The sequence below is a fragment of the Mesoplodon mirus genome, assembly GCF_964341445.2.
Source record: "Mesoplodon mirus genome assembly, chromosome: 13".
Classification (NCBI taxonomy): Eukaryota; Metazoa; Chordata; class Mammalia; order Artiodactyla; family Ziphiidae; genus Mesoplodon; species Mesoplodon mirus.
This window is the reverse complement of record NC_138989.1, coordinates 25151766-25159401: the sequence shown is the minus strand read 5'-3', so window position 1 is coordinate 25159401 and position 7636 is coordinate 25151766. Positions and strand designations below refer to the sequence as shown.

The 7636-nt window shown below is 50.1% G+C and overlaps 1 gene segment (V, D, J or C); it reads right to left on the bottom strand.

Annotated features, from left to right (window-relative positions):
• Positions 1 to 2932: 2932 nt before the first annotated feature.
• Positions 2933 to 4683, bottom strand: LOC309814585 (immunoglobulin lambda variable 4-3-like). The segment is given in 2 exons: positions 4668 to 4683; positions 2933 to 3330 (listed from the first exon to the last, which is right to left on the bottom strand).
• Between the last annotated feature and the right edge of the window lie 2953 nt (positions 4684 to 7636).

Sequence of the window (7636 nt, the reverse complement as noted above, 5' to 3'; positions counted from 1 at the left end):
GAGGTGGGTGAACTCGGAGGAGGGACGTGGTGGCCCCCACTCTGTCCACGGTGCTGCTTTGCCTTGTTTTGAGTCCCAGGTTGTCACGGGATCCTGGAGGTTACAGAGCTCTGACGAGCAGGGTGGTTCTGGGCATCCATCCAATTGATCTGGGCTCATGAGTGGCCAGTCAGCACCATGTGGACATCCAGGGTCCACTAACACTGAGTCTCTGCCCTCTCTGTCTGTCCTTCATTCAGGCCTTATTTCCTCAAGTCAACACCACTGCCGAGACACTGAGACAGCCTGGTCCTGACAGCCCATAATCACTCCTGACCCCCCTGTGCAGAGCCTGCCTGGAGGGCTGAGAGGAGGGGCAGCCTGGGGTCTCAGATCTTGAGGAACCAGGCCAAACCTGTCACTATTTTGTTCATAGTCCACCTGGGGCTGGAGGAGAGTGTGAGCCAGACGGGGAGGGGGTTTGTGTCTCACTTCCCCGTCTGCCTGTGTCACTGTGAGGATAATCACTGCTGTCAGCTGATGCACAGTAATAGTCAGCCTCGTCCTCGGCATGGGCCCCGCTGATGGTCAGGGTGGCTGTGTTGCCTGAACTGGAGCCAGAGAATCGGTCAGGGATCCCTGAGGGCCGGTTGCTATACCCATAAATGACCAGCACAGGGGCCTGGCCTGACTTCTGCTGGTACCAGCTAGCATAATAGCTTCCTAACTTGTCTCCCTGGCAGGTGATCCTGGCCGTCTGTCCTAAGGACACGGATGCCGCAGGTGGCTGAGCCAGCTGAGAAGAGGCCACAGAACCTGCAAGAGAGGAGAGGAGAGTGAGGGTGAGGAAGAGGGTCTCATCCCCGTCGCCTCATGCCCCCTGCAGAAGTTCCTGTGCTGAGCTGAAGTTCTGGACCAGGCTGAGCTCTGGTCACTTTTCGGGCTGAGCCTGGGGACAGCACCTGTGCAGAGAGTGAGGAGGGGGAGCAAAAGAGGGGTCCAGGCCATGGTGGAGACACCCCAAGCTCTGCCTTTGAGCTCACAACTGGGATGGGGCCTCTGGGCCTCTCTTATCCTCAGAAGGGGTGTCCTCATGCAAATCTCCTTCCTGCCACCTTTGGCCTTGTGACCGGCTCCCTGCTAGGCAGAGAACAGCTGGGATCCAAGGAGGAGTTCAACAGGGACCTGAGTTCCAGGCCTGAGCCCAGGTACCCAGAACTCTTTCTGGTGCTGAGTGAGAAATGCTGGCCCTGCCCCAGCATGTGCACACACTTCTCAATATGCTCCTGGGCTCCCCCGTGGGCCTTGGGGACACACAGGCGTCATCTCTGGGGATGAGGTTACCGTGTGGTGCGCTGGACATTGCTGTAAGCTGGCACTGCAGGGACCACGGTCATGCTGCTGCGAGAGCCCAGAATTCCAGCAGCAGATACAAGGACACTGGTCATGTACCTCTGGCAGTGTATTTATTATATTTCTTTAAAGTTTTTTAATTTTTATTTTTCGAAGTATAGTTGATTTACAATGTTGTTTAAGTTTTAGGGGCACAGCAAAGTGATTCAAATCAACATATATATTCTTCTTCATTTTATGTTTTAAAAAAAAAAGGAAAAATGGCCTCCTTATCTAGACCTAGGCAAGAATTCTTGGACTTGACAATATATGCATGATTTGTAAAAGGAAGAAGATAAATTGAAATGTATTCAAATGAAAAGCATTTGTTCTATAAAAGTCCTTTTTATGGATTTGAAAAATCCAGTAAAGTGGGAGAAAATACTTTCCACTCACATATTCATCAAAAAACTTGTATATACATTTAAAAATGTGTCAAAACTAATCAATAAACAAAACAACTAAAATGCAAGTGGAATTTGGGAAATGATGTGAACAGACATTTTTTTCGGGAATGTACAGATGTCCGATGAGCACACGGGAAGATGGTCCCCGTGAGTCGTTAGGGGAATGTCAGTCACACCCTAAAGAGTCGCCACTACACACCAGTCAGAATGGAGCCGATGGGCTAAAGTAAAAAACAGTGGCAAAACCAACGCTGGCTGCGCAGCAGAGGGACCGGTCGCTAAGGTGTTGTTGGTAGGAATATAAAGTGGTACAGCCACCCTAGAAAACAGCTTTGCAGCTACTACAAAACTAAACATGCACTTATGTACAATCTAGGAATTGTACCCTTGGGATTTTATTTCAGAGAAATGAAGACGAATGCTCCCATAAACACCTACATGCAAGTGTTCCCAGCTCCTGTCTTAGACAGCTCAGGCAGCCATGGAAAAATACCACCCACATGTTGCTTAAACACCACAAATTTATTTTCCATGCTTCTGGAGGTCAGAACTCCATGATCGAGATGCCCTAATATTGTTTTCAGTGCAAGCTCTCCCCCGGCTCCCTGAAGGCACTTTCTGGCTCTGTCCTTACATGGTCTGTCTCAGTGACTCACTCGGGGTTGGTGGTGTGTTTCTGGTCTCTTCTTATAAGGTCACTAATCCTATGTCCACAGGTGCGGACCAACCTGGGAGGAGATACCGTCCTCCACCCTGTTCATCAGTCCCTTTCACAGACAGGATGACAGTGTTCTCACCCAGACTCTGACCCTATTATGACCTTGACCAGAGAGATGCCCTCGAATGGGTGTCCATCTCTCTCTGATCGAGTCCATAGGGGCAGACCCCTCCCTGGTGGGTCGCCATCTAAGCACAGCAGGGTATGGTCTCATCGTCTTCCCTTTTCCATCCTTGTCCTCACATCCTGCCGTGTGTCCCTCTGTGTGTCCGTCACAGGCTCCTGCTGTTTTCACTTTTTAGCAGCCCAGGCCCCGGGGCGTGTGGACGTGCCTGGACCTGCATGGGGGTAGGTGTACCCAGGGAGAGGTTGGGGGTGAGGGGTTTACAAGGGTATGATTCAAAGGTCAGGACTCCGGGGACAGACAGGGAGCAGCTCACCCTGGTGCCGTGGGACGGAGGGCATGGGAGGGAGGTTTTGGCCTCACTTCCCCTTTGTCTGGGTCACTGGGGTAACCATATTGGCCATCAGTTTTGTAGCTGACACCACAGATATACTCAGTCTCGTCCTCAGACTGGATGTTGGCGATGGTCAGGTAGCGGTCAGCCCCAGAGCTGGAGCCTGTGATGCGATAGGGGATCCCATCCCCCTTGGTGAGGCTTCCGTCACTGGTCAGCTTCATCAGATACCTAGGGGCCTGCCCTACTCTCTGTTGATACCACTCAATGTAGTACGTGCTGTGCTCACTGCTCAGGGTGCAGGTGAGCTTGGCTGAGCCTCCCAGGGAAGAAGATGCAGACGGGGTCTCTGTCAGCACAGGCAGAGAACAGAGACCTGCAGACAGAAATGCAAATATTGGCTGAAGGCACTGACAATGGGCAGGTTACCCTCAGGGCTGTGCTGGAGGGAAGGGCAGGAGGCCCACGAGTCCCTGAGCCAATCTGACCTGTGTTGAACCAGGAGGGGTAGGAGGTAGAAGGGCACCCAGGTCATGGTGGGAGGTCCTTCTGCAAGCTCTGCACTGAGGCTACCCAGCTGGACTGGCCCCTCCAGGTCTCTGTCTTATCCGCTCCCCTTGCAGCTCAAAAAGGGAGGAGCAGTGAATGCAAATCTACTCCTCCCTCCCCATCCTGTGTCTCAGCTCCTGGCTGAGCCCTGAACCCAGGGGCCTCAGGCTGGGGACTCCCTGGGGTCAGAAGAAGAGCCACGTGTGGGTTTCAGAGACAGATTTACTCTCCTCAAGAGAAGTGTCTTCAAGGAAGTGTCAGTCATGCCCTTTCCAGTTGAGCCCTCCCCAGGGAACTTGGACCTATGAGGGTCCCAGCCAGGATCAACAATGCCCCTTGGTGCCCCCAGGATGGACGTCTTCCTACACATGTAGCTACTTGAAAAGAATGACAACTTTTGAGCCCCCAGTATATGCCAGACCCTTGGTGAGTTTCCTGCAGCACCTCACCTGGCATCATAATAATCCCACAGCGCCCTCTGCTGAAGGCACAACCTCTCCCCAGTCTAATGAGGAGGAGCCATCATTGGGAGGGTAAATAATTTTCCCAGATTCTCCCGGACAAGGAAGCATGGTTCAAGATTGCATCCAAGGGACTGACTTCAGAGCCTGACCTTTCAGCCCCCTCCCCACCCTGCCCCCTCATAACCCCCAATAGTTTCCTCCATCCTCACTCCAGGCCTCCTGAGCCCCTCCTGTCACCACCCTCTCTTCTGTATTCAAGTGATCCGTATCCAATTTCTATAAAATATTCCTTATGGTCCATCTTTCCATCTAGATTTATTCACAAAATATAACTTTATGATTTGTGGGGTTTATGGAAATGATCTCCCTACTGAAAGGATGATGTGACACTATTTACTTAAAAATGTACAGACTATTGTCATTCATTTCACAGACTATGATAAAAATGTGTTTACCGATTCAGAACCACCTTTAAAATTGTAGTTGTATTCACTATCTTGCCTTTGAGAAAGAAGTCACATGGATACATGTATTAAATCTCCTCCTTTTGAGGTACCCTCAATATCCCTGGTATGAATGCAAAATGGGTCAGTAGCTCCTCTCCAGCAAAGACTCTGGGCTTGGGACCCTCCATCACCTCTTGGTGTGGTGAGTATGTACTATAGGCACGGTTACCCCAAGGAAACCTCATCCATCTCACCTACTCTGTCCAACATGGTGGCCAGAAGCCAATGGGGCTTCTGAACGTGCAATGTGGGTGATTGCAGTGAGATGTGCTGTAGATCTGAAATACCCAGCACATTTCAAAGATTTAGGATAGTGTAGTGTAGAATGTATCAATATTTTTATATTTAATTCACATTGAAATGATATTTCCAAGTAATTTAGTTAAGCAAAACCTATTATGGGATCTAACTGCATCGGTTTCTCCTAATTTTTAAAAAGTGTTTACTGGATAATTTAAAATTACATATGTGGTTCAAATAGTGTATGTAATGGATAGGGCAGCACTACAAAGTCACAATGTCAGTCACTTGTGTCTGAAATAGGAGGGAGAACTTGTTAGCACATTCAGGAAAGGCCATGTCTTAGCTTGCAAAGCACCATGAGAGGCCACAGGAAGGTGGGGAAGTCCAGGAACTCAGGAGGAGGGACCTCTTTGCTGCCAGCTCTGCCCCGTTCCAGTTCTGACTTGAAACAAGTTGCTCTGCCCTTCATGCCTCAGCCTCCGCATCTGTAAGATGGGATATAATGGCGATGCTTCTTCATTGATTAGTTGTGATTAAACAAGATAATAAGTAGGAAGAACACAGATGGGTCTTGATATGTATGAAGCACACATGAATATTTACTCCTCTTCCATCTATGAATATCCTTAATCCTTATCCATACACTTAATAGAAAGCAGAGACAGTGGAATAGTGGATGTAGGAATGGGATGGAAGCGATACGTCTTGGATTTGGGATTTGCCACTGACAAAATTTTCTGGCCACACCAAAGTACACAAACATATTGTAGGACCTCTAACAATTGCCAGTTGAAGTCCTAACCACCAGTGCCCAAGAGTGGGACCTGATTTGGAAATAGGGTCCATTCAGATGTAATTACTTAAGGTGAGTTCACACTGGATTGAGGGGCCCTTCAACCCATTCAGTGAGTCCACCAGGTCTCAGGAGCTCTGTTCCAGGTCACCATGGACACCCTCACCCTCTCCTGCTGGCCTCCTTAGTCTTTCTAAGGCCACTTGGGTCTGGAGCTTAACTTTCCTAAACTCATCAAACTGAGCTTGTGTCAGACTCTACATCCTGGAATGATGGGCAAAATTTGTTAAGAGGAGACTTTTTCTCAGGGCACATGGGTGGGTTTTGGACAGGGGATGACATCTCTCATCATTTTTGGGGGGAGGGGATCTGTGTTTGATTCTGAATAGTTTCTACTGCTACTTCTTCAAGTTCAGTGATCTTCTTCTGCAGCATCTATGTGCTCTCAGTCTCATCCGGTTTATTTTAATCTCAGATGTTGTAGTTTTCATTTGCAGAAATTCAATGTGGATCATGTGTTTACACTCTGTGTCTCCATTTAACGTGTTCCATCTTTCCTCAACCTCAAGAACAAATGGACTATAACTATAAAAGTTGCTTTTTCGTCCTTGACTATGAAATACATCTTCTGGGCCATTCAGGGCAAGTTTTGATTAACTGAATTTTCTACTTATTCTGACTCTTATTTTTCTGATTTCTTACAGGAAATTTTTGATATTCAGGTATTGTGAATCTTCCCTTGCTGGATATGGGATATTTTGTTTCTCCCTATGTTCTTTCTTTCTTATTTTTTTTTAATTTCAACAAAGGTACTTGGTCACAGTTAAATCCTTTCTGTAATTGCTTTTACACATTTTTAGATGGAACCAGGGGACACGACCTTGGGGGAGCTGTCTCTACAACGACAGCACTCACCAGGGAGGGCACAGCTGGGTGCTGCCAGGGGCTCCAGCATATGTGTGAGGTGGGTGAACCCGGAGGAGGGACGTGGTGACCCCACTCTCTCCACTGTGCTGCTTTGCCTTGTCCGGAGTTCCAGCGTGTCACGGGATCCTGGAGGTTCCAGAGCTCTGACGAGCTGGATGGTTCTAGGCATCCATCCAAGAGATTTGGGCTGATGAGTGGCCAGTCAGCACCATGTGGACATCCAGGGTCCACTAGCACTGGGTCTCTGCCCTCTCTGTCTGTCCTTCATTCAGGCCTTATTTCCTCAAGTCAACCCCACAGCCCAGACACTGAGACAGCCTGGTCCAGGCCGTCCATAATCACTCCTGACCCCCCTGTGCAGAGCCTGCCTAGAGAGCTGGGAGGAGGGGCAGCCTGGGGGGCTCAGATCTTGAGGAACCAGGCCACACCTGTCACTGTTTTGTTCATAGTCCTCCTGGGGCTGGAGGACAGTGTGAGCCAGACGGGGAGGGGGTTTGTGTCTCACTTCCCCGTCTGCCTGTGTCACTGTGAGGATAATCACTGCTGTCAGCTGATGCACAGTAATAGTCAGCCTCGTCCTCGGCCTGGGCTCTGCTGATGGTCAGGGTGGCTGTGTTGCCTGATTTGGAGCCAGAGAATCGGTCAGGGATCCCTGAGGCCCGGTTGTTATACCCATCAATGACCAGCACAGGGGCCTGGCCTGGCTTCTGCTGGTACCAGCTAGCATAATTGCTTCCTAAGCTATCGCCCTGGCAAGTGATCCTGGCCGTCTGTCCTAAGGACACGGATGCCGCAGGTGGCTGAGTCAGCTGAGAAGAGGCCACAGAACCTGCAAGAGAGGAGAGGAGAGTGAGGGTGAGGAAGAGGGTCTCATCCCTGCAGCCTCATGCCCCCTGCAGCAGCTCCTGTGCTGAGCTGAAGGTCTGGACTAGGCTGAGCTCTGGTCACTTTTCGGGCTGAGCCTGGGGACAGCACCTGTGCAGAGAGTGAGGAGGGGGAGCAGGAGAGGGGTCCAGGCCATGGTGGAGACGTCCCGAGCTCTGCCTCTGAGCTCACAACTGGGATGGGGCCTCTGGGCCTCTTTTATCCTCACAAGGGGTGTCCTCATGCAAATCTCCTTCCTGCCACCTTTGGCCTTGTGACCGGCTCCCTGCTAGGCAGAGAACAGCTGGGATCCAAGGAGGAGTTCAACTGGGACCT